The sequence below is a fragment of the Lactuca saligna genome, chromosome 3, assembly GCF_052625555.1.
Source record: "Lactuca saligna cultivar CGN05327 chromosome 3, ASM5262555v1, whole genome shotgun sequence".
Taxonomy (NCBI): domain Eukaryota; kingdom Viridiplantae; phylum Streptophyta; class Magnoliopsida; order Asterales; family Asteraceae; genus Lactuca; species Lactuca saligna.
Window position 1 is genome coordinate 72,346,042 of NC_136419.1, and position 17,970 is coordinate 72,364,011.

The window sequence follows — 17,970 nt, forward strand, 5'->3', positions numbered from 1 at the left end:
AAATTTGAAGGAGATGATGATTCCAAGTTGGTCCCTTACCCCTTGGAACAAAAGGATATTTCATTATCCTTAAGCTCCGCCAAAATCAAAGAACAAGTTCTTCAATCAAGAAAAGTAGCTCTTAAACATCCATGTGTATATGCTTTCTTTGTTGAAGGGTTGGAGGGTGAAGAGGATGCCCAAATCGTTGAGATTGGGTGCTTAAATTTAGAATAAATCCTAAAAGATCATGCGATTGGGCTGCAGGTACTGCCACATCGTGGCATTCCTCTTCCCACATTATGGATGCCAACATATACGTGTTTTATGCATTTGGCATGCCATGTCACGGTGCTCCATTCACCACGTCTTGGACTAGATTTTTCCCAAAAATCTTACCTGTGATACCTCCAATCCCTCAACTGATTCATCATTGAAAATGAGTGTTACAAATTTCGGCTAAGGAATTTGGGCTTTCATTATGAAAATGGGCTAGCTATTTCGTCTAGTAATATGATTGGATACAAATTTTAGATCCTAAGGTGTTCTCTGGGTTCTTAAAAACATATAATCAAAACAAATAACAGTGGAAGAATTAAAATTAGAACACTTACAATTAGACCTTAGATCATGATTTTTCCATTAATGCCCAACCCTAACACAAAGATAGAGGTAATGATTTATCTTTAACAATAGTCAAGAACATCAAGAACCCAAACCAAATTTCCTCTAATAGTATTGCACCATTCACAAGCCGAGGAAGTAACAACCCTACTATCGAGTGAGAGGAATTCAACCAAAAATAAATATAAAGGCTTCTTATGATCGACGATGAAGATCAGAGAAGGGTTCGACATTGTGGTGGATCAAATTTAAGGTTTTGATGTCCATATTATTCCTTAATGGTCATCCCTATGTATTGGTGGTGGAATATTATCATTTCCTAATTTAATTTCAAGGATAAATTTATTATATTTCCATGTAATTATCTATAACATCCTACAATCAGTCCTATGAGTTTTGTTCTCTCTGGTGAATGAAGTAAAATTTTAGAAATGGAATTAAATTAAACAACAAAATAATACTAATACATAATTTGAAGTTGTAATTATGCTGAAAAGTTAAATATCAAATTATAGTCAATTAATATTAGGTTAACCTTAGACTTTTAAATTATAATTTCAAATTAGAGAGACTACTTTTGCTAACTTGAAAACTCATTGACCATGTGTTGACTAGTCATGGTCCGTATAAAAACAATGTGGTTTAGAGATCAAAGTATAAAGGATGGAAGTTCATTTAAAATATCTAGTTAAATGGTGTCCTTTTTTAGAAGTACGAAAGTGAAGGACCAAATATGCCAACTCTTGAAAGTTAGAAACTATTTATTGCCTTATCGGGTCTTTTCTCTCATTTGATTGGATAAATGCTAATGAGAGAAGAGAGGGATATAATTGGGTATTTTGACAGTGCTAAAGAGATATAGGGCTTACAATTAAAGAAGATGTGCTTGATCTTAAAGTAAAGAGTCTCTATTACTGAATTAAGGTATAACATTTTCCAATAGCTCTAGATATTAAACCTATGGTTTATGTTGAACCCTAAATCTGAAGATGATGATTAAATTGTTGATAAATGATATATTCATGGATGATTTTGATGTTATAACTCCCACTCTTCATTGAGTAAATTCCAAGTTCTTTTGATGAAGGTTCGTTTGAGATGTTGAGCTTTAAGCTCCATTAATAGTGGAAATTCTCAAAGTATTTGTGTAAGTGTGTTTTTAATGTTTCATTTATTCTCTACAATACCATGTGATTATTAATACATCCTGAAATATTGCAACCTATCAATTAATTATGAAAATAGGTGATTTAGACTCTAGGTGCATGTATAAATTGTACCTTGGCAATAATGAGTTGTACTCTAGCCATTAGCTACAGATTTTGATTTGGATGATTATATTTGTTAATCTCTAATTTGGAATCAAGTCTCAATATGAATCTTTAAAAGTTTTATGCAATTCAATCAATCATTTGTGGTGGAATTGAGAATTAGGATTTCCAATGAAGATCCATGAGAGTTTTGAAGAAGTCTTCAACTATTGGAGGAGGATTAGTATGATGATTTTCATGAATTAAGTGTTGGAGTATTGATGATTGATTTATCAAAAAGATCTAAGGATTTTGAAGTAAAAATAACGGAATCAAGATTTTCAATGATTTTCAACTTTAGAATCGTGAATTACAACCCTTGGAATGCGTGGATTTGATTACTTTAACGTCAAATAATATATCTATGATGATAACCGAGAGTTTTTAATTAGTTTAGAATGATGTTTAATAAGAACCTTAGTAATTAATAGCTTAATGTCTAACTAGGATTCTTAGATGTCATTTCAATGATTTTCAACTTTGGAATCATTAATTCCAACCCATAGAATTTATGTATTTGATTACTTCAATGTCAAATAATATATCTACGATGATATCAAAGAGTTGTTAAGGGGTTTAGAATGATGTTTGACAAAAACCTTAGTTATTAAAAGCTTAATGCCTAACTATGAGTCTTAGATGTCATTTTGTGCTTTCTTATAGCTCTTATGACATTCTAAAGGTCTTAATGATTAATTCAAAAATATAGAAGGACTTAATTTAGTATATCTAAGGCTAATAATCTTTTTTTAGTTCATAAAAGTTATCTAATGAAGTTTGGTAGCCATCAGTGGCCATTTTTGCAACGTGAATTGCCTAAATTAGAAGAAAACTTCATTTTGGGTGACATGCACTTTGGCAACTGGCATGTAGTGGCATGTGAAAGGAAAAAATTAAAATGCACTTGACCTGGCATCCGACCACTGATTCATCCCAAATTTTAAATATAAGATTATTGGATAGAAATAGGGTATATGAAGGTTTTAAATGTGTCAAGAATTCTCAAGGGATATTTTATACATTTATTAATAATTTGTTATTAATGACATAGTTGATGTTTAAGAGGTATAAGAAGCTTAAAAGAGAATAATAACTTGGATTTCATTAAAGGTGAGTACTAATGAATACACGTTCCATGAGAAACATGTTCATGTTATTTTTATAAAGAATTTAACTAAAGGAGTTTTACCCAAGTTTCTCGCTATGTGTTTATTTCTATTAGAAAAATACAGTTATGGAAAGCATTAGATCTTATGGAGACAACTATCTAGATATACAGATCATTGAAAACATAATTCGTATACGAAACTTATGCTCGTTTGAAGTTGAGATGAAAGTACGTTGCTATTTTGAGAAATTCAATAGAAATTAAAGTCAAACGGTCAAATTGCGGTTAACGCGGCGTGGCGTAGTGTTTATCATGTCACGAAAATTGATGAATCAAGGAGATATATGTCAACCTAAGATCAACATGTGGCAAAATGATACAATATGTGGCAAAGATAGAGTTGACCTTAAGATTGTAGCGCAACAACTTAACCTCCATGGCATGGTGGCGTACCACTATAAAAGAGTTCATTTTCATGTCATTTAGAGGATTTTTCATGTATGATCAGAGATGTTGCTCGGGAGATTATTGTGAAGGAATTATATATTTATATGGGAGATATGGGGTCTAGTTATGGGATTCATTGAACTATTCCCATGCGACGAGCATATAGGAAGCGAAGGATTAAAATCAGAGTTTGAACTAGTATGCTGAATAACTAGGTAAGTAACAGTACTCTAACATTCGTTGTTGTGATATCTGTTTTACACATTGTATTGTCACACCCCAGAACCAGACGGCGGAAATGTGCGAGGGCTCACGTGACTTTAATTGAATATCATCACAATGAATATACATGAATCATAACATAAACGTCACCATGCATCAATATATTACAACTAGAATTGTTCACATCAAGTACATTGTTTGAACATTACACATTCATAGCATAAATTTTTTGAATGCTTGCAACAACATAACATCTAACATTACTTCATATTACTCTTCCGCTTACCTGTTACCTGAGAATACAAGTGATTTTGGAAAACCGTCAACATATGAAATGTTGGAAAGTTCATAAGCAATGTTGTGATAAAATGATTTGTGTAGTTTGTAAAACCCAGAAAATCCGATATTTTATGAAAAGACTTTTGTTTATCAAAGTCTGAAGATCCATAAGTTGATGCATGAATGATTTCAAATCATATATATAAAGGGTATTTTGTATTATAGTTATCGAATTTCGAACGAGTAGTATTGAATTCCCCGGAAAACCCGATGTTTTCCGATTGTTGAAACGTATTCGTGATTATTGATTTTTGTATTGACTTAACAAATGAATATTGATTAATCCACATTGTATATCGTCCTAATTTTTTCTACTTTGATTTCTCGTAAGCCTTAACGAACGAAGGGAAGGGGAGTATTAAATCCCACTACTATCGTAGGTACATTAGGCTGTCGTGGATGCGAAAGACACGATGGTCCAAATCGCATGTGATTACTGTGACCTTACTAGCTTTTCTAACGGGACACTTTCGCCCACTAGCACACAAAAGTTATTGAATGTCCTTTTATAAAATATTGGGTCATTGAAGGCCCAATAACATATAAGCGTTGTCCCTTTGGGCCCAAAGATCATGTTGGTGGGCTTGCAAGGCCCAACAAGCATGATTTGAAACTCATAAGCCTAGAGTTTGTAGTTTACTTATCGTAGTCATTACGTATCTATTGAAGAGTTTTGATTTAAGGATTGTTGTTTTGTATTGATTCGAGACCGAATCAATTCGTTTATAACAATATTTGGTATTGAAGTGTATTCGTTTTTCCATTTTGTCGCTAGTCGGGTATCTTGTATTTCGTCTTAATGAATCGATTTGTTTAAAAGTATGGTTTTTGACCTTTTCACTACATTTCTTTTATAGAAATAACACTTTTAGTCCTTTAAATAAAAGAAGTTCATTTTTAGTCCTTGAAACATTTTCTTGACACTTTTGTATCATAAACTTGTTGAAAAGACAGTTTTAACCCAAAATATATTTTGCTAATAGCTTCAACCCTTCTAGAATGGTGTTTCTCGGTTAGAACCCTATTTTTTGCAACTTTTATAGTTTTTGCCCAAAATCTAAAAACTTTACATTTTTGGTCCTTTTTGATAGTGAAAAGCATTTTTGACCGTTAAAATAGTTTTATTAAGCTAATTATCCCCTATTTTATAGAAAATTTTCTTTCATCCCCTTAAATTTGTCATTTTTTCGCAACGTGAGGCTTATTGGGATAAAAAGCCCAAAATTAGCCCTTTAAGCTAGAAATTTACATTTAAGGTCCTTTGAAAATTTTATTTTTCAGAAAAACAATTATGAAATCTGTTTTGACTTTCTTGGTCCTTAAGAAACCATGCCTTGGCCATTTTTAACCCTAGTTTTGTATACTTGACATTTTAACCCCAAAAATGGGTTTATATGTTGAAATATGTTTATCATAACCTTATAAATTGTTATTCTTGACTTGATTAGTGTAGAATAATTAGATTATATTTTTTTCTCTCCTCATAAAATAGATCTCGAGATTTACCACTTTTTAATTACATATTTATCACAAAAAACACATAAATATACACATACATGCATAAAAACACACATAGTATAAATATACACATAGATCTACACACTTTCTTGTATTCTCCCCCATAAAACATATGAAAACTGAAAATAGAGGGGTATGAAGCTCACTTTGAGTTGTAGTTTCAGTTTTTGAAGGAAAAGATGAAGAAATTTCGATCCTAGCAAGTCTTCCTGGAGGATCTCGAACTTAGATGCTTCTAAGGTGTAAGATCACAAGATTGAATGGATTTAGAAGAGAGTTTTGGATGAAATGAAGTAGCTAGATCATGGATTTAACATCAACTTTCCTTAGATGATGTGTTTGTGGGGAAAATCTCCTTGAAAGCTTCCTAGATCTCGAAAATTTAAAGAGGAGTGGAGAGTGTTTCTTATAGAGAGTTTGAGTGAAGTGTGTGTGTTTGGGTTCAGCCGAGTGGAAGAAAGAGAGAAGAAGAGAGATGAATTAAAGGATGGTTGCATGGAAACATGAGAGTTGCATGGAAAACCTTTATGTAAAAATGAGGTGGCTCACACACAAAGTCAACTCTTCCTCTGTGTGGGCTTGGGATGAGAATGGAGAGGGAAAAGAGAAGATTTTGGGATTTTTGCCCTTAATCCCATATAATAGTTAAGTTAGAGGATGCTTGACCCAAATAAATCAAAGTGTAATTTTTATGACCTAATAGCGCTAAATTAATTTGATTGTGACCCATTAAGGCCCAAAATATTATGTTTCATGTATATGGGTCCATTTAGGGCCCATTAGAGAGTTTTGGATTCAAGATGGATGGTTTGGAGGTTTATTAGTCCATTAGGCCCAATAAGGAAATCCAAGCCCAAAATGAACTCAAATTGGGATTTCATAGGTTTTCAATTCTTTGTTGACCATTTGTTGGGCTAGAATGAAGTATTTGATGAAGTTTTGTTTTTATAGAATGAGCACCATGCATGCTTTCATGTTATTGATTCATAGTTGCTATAAGTGTTGTAGTTACAAGGCACCAAAATTTCTAGTTGTGACATCATCCCCCTGTTAGAGGGAATTTCGTCCCAAAATTCTTTTGAAAGCTAGATTTGAGAATGCGAGAATAGATGAGGGTATTTCTGCTTCATTTGATCTTCGTGTTCCCATGTGAATTCTGGTCCGCGTGTTGTGTTCCATCGAACTTTCACAATTGGAATGCGGCTCTTCTTGGTACGCTTCACCTCTCGGTCCATGATTTCAACCGGCTCCTCGATTAACAGAAGGTTTTCATTGATTTCGATTTCCCCTAAAGGAATGACAAGAGTCTCATCGGATAAGCACTTCTTCAAGTTGGAGACGTGGAACACAGGGTGTACACTGTTGATCTCGGCGGGTAGTTGCAGTTTATAGGCCACTGGACCGATTCGGGCAAGAATCTTGAAGGGTGCAATGTATCGAGGGTTCAACTTGCCCCGCTTCCCAAAACAAATCACTCCTTTCCAAGGAGAGACTTTTAGTAACACCCTATCTTCGACTTGAAACTTCAAGGGCTTTCGTCGTTTATCGGCGTAGCTCTTTTGTCTGTCTCGAGATGATTGCAGTCATGCTCTTATCTGAATTATCTTCTCAGTCGTCTCGTGTATAATTTCCGGTCTCGTTAAGGCATTGTTTGGCATTTGCCCTCTCGCTAGCTGGGTGTCTCCTACCTCAGCCCAACAGAATGGTGATCTACGTTTACACCCATATAATGCTTCGAAAGGAGCAACTTTGATACTCGAGTGATAACTGTTGTTGTACGAGAACTCGATCAAAGGCAAGTGGGGCTCTGCTTGGTATGCTTCACCTCTCGGTCCATGATTTCAACCGGCTCCTCGATGAACAGAAGGTTCTCATTGATTTCGATTTCCCCTAAAGGAATGACAAGAGTCTCATCGGATAAGCACTTCTTCAAGTTGGAGATGTGGAACACAGGGTGTGCACTGCTGAGCTCGGCGGGTAGTTGCAGTTTATAGGCCACTGGACCGATTCGGGGCAAGAATCTTGAAGGGTCCAATGTATCGAGGGTTCAGCTTGCCCCGCTTCCCAAAACGATCACTCCTTTCCAAGGAGAGACTTTTAGTAACACCCTATCTCTGACTTGTAACTGCAAGGGCTTTCGTCGTTTATCAGCATAGCTCTTTTGTCTGTCTCGAGACGATTGCAGTCATGCTCTGATCTGAATTATCTTCACAGTCATCTCGCGTATGATTTCCGATCTCGTTAAGGCGTTGTTTGGCGTTTTCCCTCTCGCTAGCTGGGTGTCTCCTACCTCAGCCCAGCACAACAGTGATCTACATTTACACCCGTATAATGCTTCGAAAGGAGCAACTTTGATACTCGAGTGATAACTGTTGTACGAGAACTCGATCAAAGGCAAATGGGTATCCCATTACTTTCCAAAGTCTATTACACAAGCTCGTAGCATATCTTCTAGTGTTTGAATGGTTCGCTCGCCTTGACCATCCGTTTGTGGGTGGTAGGTAGTGCTCATGTCGAGTTGTGCTCCCAGAGCTTTCTGAAGCGATTGCCAAAAGCGTAAACTAAATCTACTATCTCTATCTGAGCTGATAGATACCGGTACTCCGTGGAGTCTCACGATTTCCTTGACGTAGATTCTTGTCATGCGCTCCATCTTGTATGATTCTTTTATTGGTAGGAAATGGGCGGATTTCGTTAGTCTATCAACTATTACCCAAATCATGTCCAAACTGTCTGTCGACTTGGGTAGTTTGGTCACAAAATTCATGGTAATCATTTCCCATTTCCACTCTGGAATTACTGGCTGCTGTAGTAATCCAGAGGGCTTCTGATACTCCACCTTTACTTTAGAACAAGTGAGGCACTTGCTTACATAAGTGGGAATCTCTGCCTTCATATTTGGCCACCAATAATGTTGCTTAACATCTAAGTACATTTTGTCTAAACCCGAATGGATGGAGTATCGCGTCTTGTGGGCTTCGTTCATGACTACCTCTCTGAATCCCCCAAGTTTAGGGACCCATATGTGGTTCATGAAGTAATACATTCTGTTTTCCTTCACTTCCAAGTTCTTCTCCATTCCACGAAGTGCTTCACTTGCTTTGTTTTCCGCCTTCCTGGCATCTGACTGGGCTGTCCTGATTTGCGAGATCAGGGGGATTGGATGGTTATTGAGAGAGTTTTCACACGACGATTTGAGTATTCTTTTCGACTCAAGGCATCGGCTACCACGTTAGTCTTGCCTGGGTGGTACTTGATTTCGCACTCGTAGTCGTTTAGCAGTTCGACCCATCTTCGTTGTCTCATATTTAGCTCTTTTTGATTCAAGATGTGCTAGAGACTCTTGTGGTCGGTGAAGATAGTGCAATTGGTACCGTAAAGGTAGTGTCTCCAAATCTTCAGGGCGAAGACCATTGCTCCCGGCTCCAGATCGTGGGTCGTGTAATTCACTTTGTGAGTCTTTAGTTGTCGGGATGCGTAAGCTATCACTTTTCCACGTTGCATCAGTACACAGCCTAGACCCTGATTTGACGTGTCGTAATAGACTATAAAGTCTCCCGTTCCTTCGGGTAGTGATAGCACCAGCACACTGCAAAGTGCTTGCTTCAGAGATTAAAATGCGGCTTCTTGCTTGTTCGTCCATACGAAGGCTACGCCCTTTTGCATAGGTATGGTAAGCGGTTTGGCCGTCTTAGAGAAGTTTCGGATGAATCTCCTGTAATATCCTACGAGACCCAGAAATTGACAAATTTATGTGGGTGTTGTTGGGATTGCTCATCCTTTGATAGCTTGGATTTTAAAAGGATCCACATGAATTCCTTCCTGACTAACAACATGTCCCAAAAATTTCACGCTTCTAAAACAAAACTCGCACTTGGAGAGTTTTGCATACAACTTTTCGATTCGCAGGGTTTCCAGGATTTGTCGAAGATGTTGGCCATGTTTTTCTTCGCTTCGGGAATATACTGGGATATCTTCGATGAAAGTGATTACGAAATTATCAAGAAAAGGTCGGCAGATTCGATTCATTAGGTCCATGAATGCGGCAGGAGCATTCGTTAGACTGAAGGGCATCACAACAAATTCATAATGTCCGTAACGAGTTCGGAAGGCGGTTTTTGGAATATCCTCCTCCCGGACCTTGAGCTGCTAGTATCCAGATCGCAGATCTATCTTTGAGAAGTGACTAGCTCCTTGGAGCTAGTCAAATAGGTCGTCGATTCATGGAAGTGGATATCGGTTTTTGAAAGTGAGCTTGTTAAGTTCTCTGTAGTCGAAACACATCCTGAATGTACCGTCTTTCTTCTTGACAAAGAGAACTGGAGCTCCCCAAGGTGAGAAACTGGGTTGGATGAATCCTTTATCCAAAAGCTCACTGAGTTGGCTGGACAACTCTTGCATCTCCGCAGGAGCCAATCTGTAGGGCGCTTTGGCGATGGGGGTAGCTCTTGGTACAAGTTCAATTCGAAACTCGACTTTTCTTTCTGGGGGTATCCCCGGAAGATCATCAAGAAAGACATTTGGGAATTCACAAGCTACTGGGATGTCTTGAATGTTGACCTCTTTCTTGGATTTGTCTACTATGTGAGCCAGGAACGTCAAGTCCTTCTTTCGTAGGTACTTCTGTGCTTTAATGCTAGAATAAGACGAAGGTTCGTGATGGGTTTGTCCCCGTAAACAACTAGAGTTTCGTGATTTGGGAGATGAACGCGAACAACCTTCTCATGACACATAATTTCAGCATGATGGGGGCTTAACTAATCCATGCCGATAATCACATCAAAACTCCTAATGGAAAAAGGCATTAAGTTTATTTGAAAGACGTGGTGATTTAAGGCTAGGGTACATCCGATATAGATTTCCCCAATGGATTATGTCTTCCCATTAGCCATTTCCACCGTGAAGGTTTCATTAAGCTTATTTATTGCTCACAAAACTCTGTTCTGCTCCAGTATCAAATAGGATGCATGTATAAGTGTGGTTTAGGAGAAATGTACAAGTAACAAGAGTGGGATACTGAACCGTTTCTCCCTGACCCATAGCTAGCACCCTTCCTGTTCCTGCATTTCTAGGGTTGTTGGTGTTGGGGCAATTCCAATTGATACACCCTGTCCTTCCACATCTGTAGCAAGTGGGGCTTGATCCCGTGTTATTGTTGTTGTTGTTATTGCGGTTGTTGTTACTGTTTTTGGTTTTTCCTTGTGGTTGACTTTGGGGAGGACAGGTCCTGCAATACTTTGATGTGTGACCCTTCCGATTGCAACTGGTGCAATGCATTTCCCTGCATTCTCCATTATGGTGGAGACTGCATTTGTTGCACTTTGGAAGAGTTCCTGAATACTACCTAGGAGCGCTTGAATTAGCTGAGGTTGGAGCATGTGGTGTGAAGGGTACTTGAGAAGTTGCAACATTGACCATCACCATTTGTTGCTTCTTTGCGGATTCTGAGCCTTGTCGTCCTTTTCTCTTGTTGTTCTTTCCTTTCTTGTTGTCATTCTCTTTCTTTCCCTCAATTTCCGCTGGCTTCTCGCTCTTTTGTTGTTGTGGTCGTACAGCTTCTTGGCCAATCTCTTGGCACTATTGAACGTTTCAGGTTTTGCAGCAATCACATTCCCTTGAATTGGGGAGGTTAATCCCCAGATGAATCGTTTGATCTTCTTTCCTTCTGACGTAATCATGCTGGGGCACAATAATGACAACTCGCTAAACTTTGATATGTATGCATCTATATCAGAGTTTCGGACGGTGAGATCCCACAGCTCTTTCTCCATCTTCTGGATTTTGCCACGAGGGCAATACTCTGCCATCAACATTTCCTTCAACTCCGTCCATGGCATAGAGTTGGCAACAGGGAGAGTCATGGCCTTTATATGTCCATTCCACCAAGTGAGAGCCTGGTCGACAAAGGTGCATGCGGAAAACTTCACTTTCAATTCCTTGGGGCATTCACATATTTCGAACACTGATTCCACCTTCTCAATCCACCTTTTCAGGGCTATCACACCACCCGTGCCATTAAAGGTTCGCGGCTTGGCATTGGTGAAATCTTTGTAGGAGCATGTTTTGGTTGGTCCTTGATTGATCCCGTCGTTCGAACTTCCTGCCCCTTGTCTGTTGACTCCTCCATTGTTCCCTTGCTAAATCTGTGCCATTGCTGCGGTGACCGCAGCAGACATAGCTGCTTGGAATGCAGCTGAGTCAACTCCTAGGGGGTTGGTCCAAGGTTACCGCGAGTTGGTCATCGAGGCATCTTTCTATCATGGAACGGAAAGATGTTGAGTGCCTATGGTTTTGTGAGATTGTGATCCTATAAACTAGGTCTATTTCATGTATTTAGGTAGTTTCGTATATCAACATATAAAAATAGAAGCATAGCACATAACAAGTAATCACAGCAAAAACGCATATATTTTTCATTAATAATATTCATACTTTGTTACATGAAAAATTTGCTCTAAAGAGCATACATAGGCGGTGCAAGTTCGACAACATAACGAATCTATGAGTAGTGTAATCACTTAAACATAGAGCCGGTGGTACATAGTAGATTATAGTACTAGTAAGACAAGCCTATTCCTATCACCCCATGGGCATCCTATGACTGTAAGGGGGATCATATACCGAAGTGTTGTGCCAACAACTGGGCCATCTCAGTCATTTATCCAATGACTTCATCCCTCTCCTACTCAGCTTGCACTGTCAGTGCTTCCATGGCGAATAGTTGTTGCCGCAGAGCAGCAATCTCAGCTTCGGGAGAGAGATTTGCGGGATTTCCTGATGGGGTGGCATGATCATGTTGCATCTCGCTGACAGGTGGTGTGGTAGAGTCCTCGACGGAGCCTTGTTCTTCCTCCATGTCATTATCGGTCTCGTCAAACTCATAGTCAGTGTCTGTGTATTCGTCAGGCCCAACACTGTGTGCTTCCCACTGATCTCCCTCGGGCTCGTCTTCAATCATTCCATGGGCCACTAGGTCCTGGTAAAACTGAACACCCTCGTGCTTGTTGGGTTTTAGCCATAAGAACTTTCCTATGTGCGCATGCAAAACCCTATTGCTTGGATCTAGGCTTTCTAATAAACATGCTTTTGAATCCAAGACTTCTAATGGCTAATTAGGTTAAACAACAATATTAAAACAGATCTAGAATCATACCTTTGAATCCCTTGTTGATCTTGGTTGTCTTGGAGCTTCTAGAGTCACAATTGTCACTCCTCTAATGGCTTACAAACACCAATAGCAAGCAAGATGATTTAGGAGAGAGGAGAGGGGATGGAATTCGACCAGAGGTTCCTTGCTTTAGGTTCTGTAAGGTTGTACACGAATTCCACATCCCAAGGGCCTATTTATACCTTTAGACTCCGTAAGGGTTTCACCCTAAACCCTAATTGGATAATCTTCTCTTAAGGCTATCCAAATCCATTCCATAGATAACCCTATGGACGATTTTGAGCTATCCTAAAGCTCTTAGAATCCGTCCAAGGTCCATCCTAATGGATTTATTTACAGTCTAAAGTCTAGCTATCAAACAATTGACAGTTTATACCCTCTTATTTAATTAATCTCTTTAAGTCACCAAATTAATACCAATTAATTTATGACTTATATTAATCAAATAGCTAAATATTATTCCTTATAATATTCACTCTCTCTTAATAAATCATCCTTCAAGTTGCTATGGTGAAGGCAACCCAAAAGGACCATGCACCACCGAATATAGTTATAGCCTTAGACACTATTCCAACAGTCTCCCACTTGGATAAGTCTAATAACTATACAAGTACAATACGGTTTGCAATCGTAGCTCTCAAAGACGCTGTCAACTCTGATCTAATCAATCTTGTCCTTTAGATAAGGGATCGTACAGTCCTCTGTTAGATATCATGCTGACAATCCTATGGAATGGTTAGTCTAGCATTTAGATTTCTCGATCTTCGATTTATTTGACATAGAACTTAATCGAACACATCAATTCAGTTCTGACCGGGCCCGGCACATAAGTCAAATCAAATCATCGAGTGGCCAAGATATCTCTTCTATCCTCTTAGGATAAAATTTACAGATAAACTTCGACTTATATGCATTTACTTATTCATTAACCAACTATACACAACAATGCGTTTTATAACATCAAGTTACTGATGCGTTTTCGCATTATCAATGCACAATCAATTAACAAATAATAAACCATATATCTAGGTTTTAAGACCATATGATATTATCGTCTTGCGATCACCTTTTATATCGTATTCCATAAGGTGATTCCAGCAAGCGCGGGTTTATTCCAATGCTCAAAAACAGTTCATAAGCACTCATGAACGTTGCAGCAACCCTTGCTATGTCTAACACCATTTAGACATTCTACACACCAATTCATGACAATCTTCATTCATATCTACTCCCAACATATGAACGATTGTGGACCATTTGAATAATTCGATTATTCTTAATAACTCAATTATTCTGGAAGTCAAAACATGCAAAGTGAAACAATAGTTAAACAATTAACATGTGACAGTAACTTTACTCATAAATAAAACTTCTTTATTTAATCATCAAATGTCAATTACATTTATCTATTATACGTTTCTAATACTATCTAATCTATACTAATATCATCCTTCAGCCCAATACTCCTAGCATGCTGTAAGTGCTTAACCCTACTCAGTCCCTTCGTAAGCGGATCTGCTGGGTTATCTTCTGATGATATCCTCTTCACTACGAGTTGTCCTTCTTCTACACGATGTCTAATGAAGTGATATTTTCTGTCGATATGTCGAGATCTACCATGATCCCTCGGTTCCTTGGTCAAGGCAACCGCACCTTCGTTATCACAGAAAATCTCCATGGGCTCCTTTATGGCCGGCACAACTCCAAGATCACCGATGAAGTTCTTCAGCCATATTGCCTCCTTCGATGCTTCGTTCGCTGCGATGTACTCTGATTCGCACGTTGAATCAGCTACGGTTTCCTGCTTGGAACTTTTCCATGTCACTGCTCCTCCATTTAGGGTAAAGACCCAGCCCGACTGCGAACGATAGTTGTCCCTGTCGGTTTGAAAGCTGGCGTCACTATACCCTCGCACCTTCAAGTCATCACTCCCTCCAAGGACTAAGAACCATTCTTTCGTCCTCCGAAGGTACTTAAGGATGTTCTTCACTGCAATCCAATGTGCTTTGCCAGGGTTCCCTTGATATCTACTAACCATGCTCAAAGTGAAGGCTACGTCAGGGCGAGTACAAGTCATAGCGTACATGATTGAGCCAACTGCGGAAGCGTATGGTACTCGGCTCATTTCTGCTATCTCAGCTTCGGTACTCGGACTTTGAGTCTTACTCAACTTAGCATTTCCTTGTATCGGCAGTTCTCCCTTCTTTGAGTTTTCCATACTAAAACGTTTTAGTACCTTCTCCAAGTAAGTATTTTGACTAAGTCCAATTAGTCTCTTACTTCTTTCTCTTACTATCCTTATTCCCAAAATGTAAGAAGCCTCTCCGAGGTCCTTCATAGCGAAGCACTTCCCGAGCCAGGACTTAACCTCCTGCAGAGTTGGGATGTCGTTTCCTATGAGTAATATGTCATCGACATATAGAACGAGGAAGCTTACTATACTCCCACTGGCTTTGACATATACACAAGATTTGTCTTCGCTTCGTACAAATCCAAACTCTTTGACTTTCTCATCGAAGCAAAGATTCCATCTGCGAGACGCTTGCTTAAGTCCATAAATGGACTTCTCAAGCTTACACACTCTATTCGGATGCTTCGGATCCACAAACCCCTCTGGCTGAGCCATGTAAACATCCTCAGCCAACTTTCCGTTAAGGAAAGCGGTCTTGACATCCATTTGCCAAATCTCATAATCATGAAATGCGGCAATCGCTAGCATCACTCTAATAGATTTAATCTTCGCAACTGGTGAGAAGGTCTCATCATAGTCAACTCCGGGAGTTTGAGTAAAGCCCTTCGCAACCAATCGCGCTTTGTATGTGTGTACGTTCCCATCCACGTCGGTCTTCTTCTTGAAGATCCACTTGCACCCTACGGTCTTACGTTCGGGCACGTAATCAACCAAATTCCAAACTTGGTTATCGTACATGGATTGGATCTCGCTATCCATCGCCTCTTTCCATTTCGCAGACTCCGGGCCTGCCATGGCTTCCTTATAGCTATTAGGTTCATCAAGATTTACTAGTGTACCATCACTAATATACGTGTCCCCTTCGGTAGTAATATGAAAACCATAAAACTGGGGTTGAACTCTAACTCTATCGGAACGTCTAAGAGGTAAGGATTTGTCAATTGGTTCAACCGGAGTTTCCTCCTCGGGTTGAACGCCAGCGGTAGAGGTTCCTTCATCTATCGACTCTTGAATCTCTTCAAGTTCAATTTGCCTCCCACTGTCTCCTTGGCTTATGAGTTCTCGCTCTCGGAAAACTCCTCTCCTCGCAACAAAGATAACATTATCTTTCGGTCTATAGAAGAGATATCCAAAGGAAGTTTGCGGGTAACCGATGAAAATACATCGCTCACTTCGAGGTTCAAGCTTGTCGTGAGTATCTCGTCTTACGAAAGCCTCGCAACCCCAAACCTTGATATGTGCCAACGAGGGAGCTTTCCCCGTCCACATCTCGTGAGGTGTTTTGGCAACCTTCTTAGTAGGGACTCGGTTAAGGATATGGGCGGCAGTCTCTAAGGCATACCCCAAAAAGAAGATAGGTAGTGAAGCACGACTCATCATAGAGCGAACCATATCCAATAAGGTTCGATTACGCCTTTCTGCCACACCATTCAATTGCGGTGTCCTAGGAGGTGTTAATTGCGAAACTATTCCACACTCCTTGAGATAATCGTGGAATTCAAGACTTAGGTACTCTCCTCCTCGATCGGATCGAAGCATCTTGATTTTCCTGCCCAATTGATTCTCCACTTCATTCTTGAATTCTTTGAACTTTTCAAAGGTTTCTGACTTTTGCTTGATTAAATAGATATACCCATATCTACTATAATCATCGGTAAAGGTCACATAGACGCGGTTCCCATCCTTCGTGGTTGATCTAAAAGGTCCACATACATCGGTATGTATTAGGTCTAATAGTCCCTCACCCCTTTCACAAGTACTCGTGAAGGGTGACTTAGTCATCTTTCCAAGCAAACAAGACTCGCATGTGTCATCTTCCCTAAGGTCGAATGACTCCAACACTCCATCCTTTTGGAGTTGGGCTATGCGTTTCTTGTTGACATGTCCAAGATGACAATGCCACAAGGATGCTTTATCCATACTAGTGGAAGAATCAATATTCAAAACATCATTTCCTAAGTTATCAACAATCATAACAGTTTCATATATTCCATTACATGGTATAGCTTCAAAGTAAAAGACACCATTTAGATAAGCCAAAATACAACCATTCTCATTATTAAAAGAAAATCTAAATCCTTGTCTATATAAACCATGAAATGAAATGATGTTTCTAGCCATTTCTGGCGAATAGCAACAATTGTTCAAATCTAAAACTAAACTATTCTTAAGCACTAAAGAATACACTCCAATCTTGGTCATAGGCGACGATCTTCTGTTCCCCATGATTAGATTGATCCTTCCTTGCTCCACATCCCTACTTCTTCTTAGTCCCTGCACATTAGAACAAATGTGATAACCACAACCGGTGTCAAGAACCCAAGAAATAGCATGATTAGAATCGTTAGATTTTATTGCATATATACCTGCGAAAGATGGCTTGATCTTTCCTTCCTTGATGGCTTGCAGGTAATCCGGGCAGCTTCTCTTCCAATGTCCTATCTTGTGGCAGTGGTGGCACTCTGCCTCCTTCGGGTTAGAGCAGGGCTTAGAGGGATTAACTTTGGTCCCACTAGAAGAGGAACCATCTCGGGCTTTCACCTTTCGATAGTTATTTGAAGAAGCTTTCCTCTTCTTTCCCTTCCCTTGACCAATAGCCAAGACAGGAGCAGCGGATGGATTGGGAGTTGGTGCAACAGACTTGTCCTTGAAATTGCTCTCAGTAACCCTCAAGAGACCTTGGAGTTTACTTAGAGTGACCTCCTCTTTGTTCATGTGGTAGGTCATCCTAAATTGGTTGTACATCGGAGGCAAAGAGTGAAGCACCATGTCGATCGCCAAGTCTTCGCCGAAGTCAACATTTAACTTGCGAAGGCGGTCGACATACCTTTGCATCTTTTGCAAGTGCACGGTAAGAGATTCTCCATGACCCATCTTAGCGGAAATCATGTTAGTGAAAATCTCGTAACGCTCTTGTCTCGCGTTTTGGTGGTACCTCTCCAACAAGTCTTGATGCATCTCGTATGGATACATGTCCTCGTAGGACTTTTGGAATTCGGAGTTCATGGTGGCGATCATGATGCAATGTACTTTCGTTGCATCTCGCTCATGGGTTTCAAAGGCG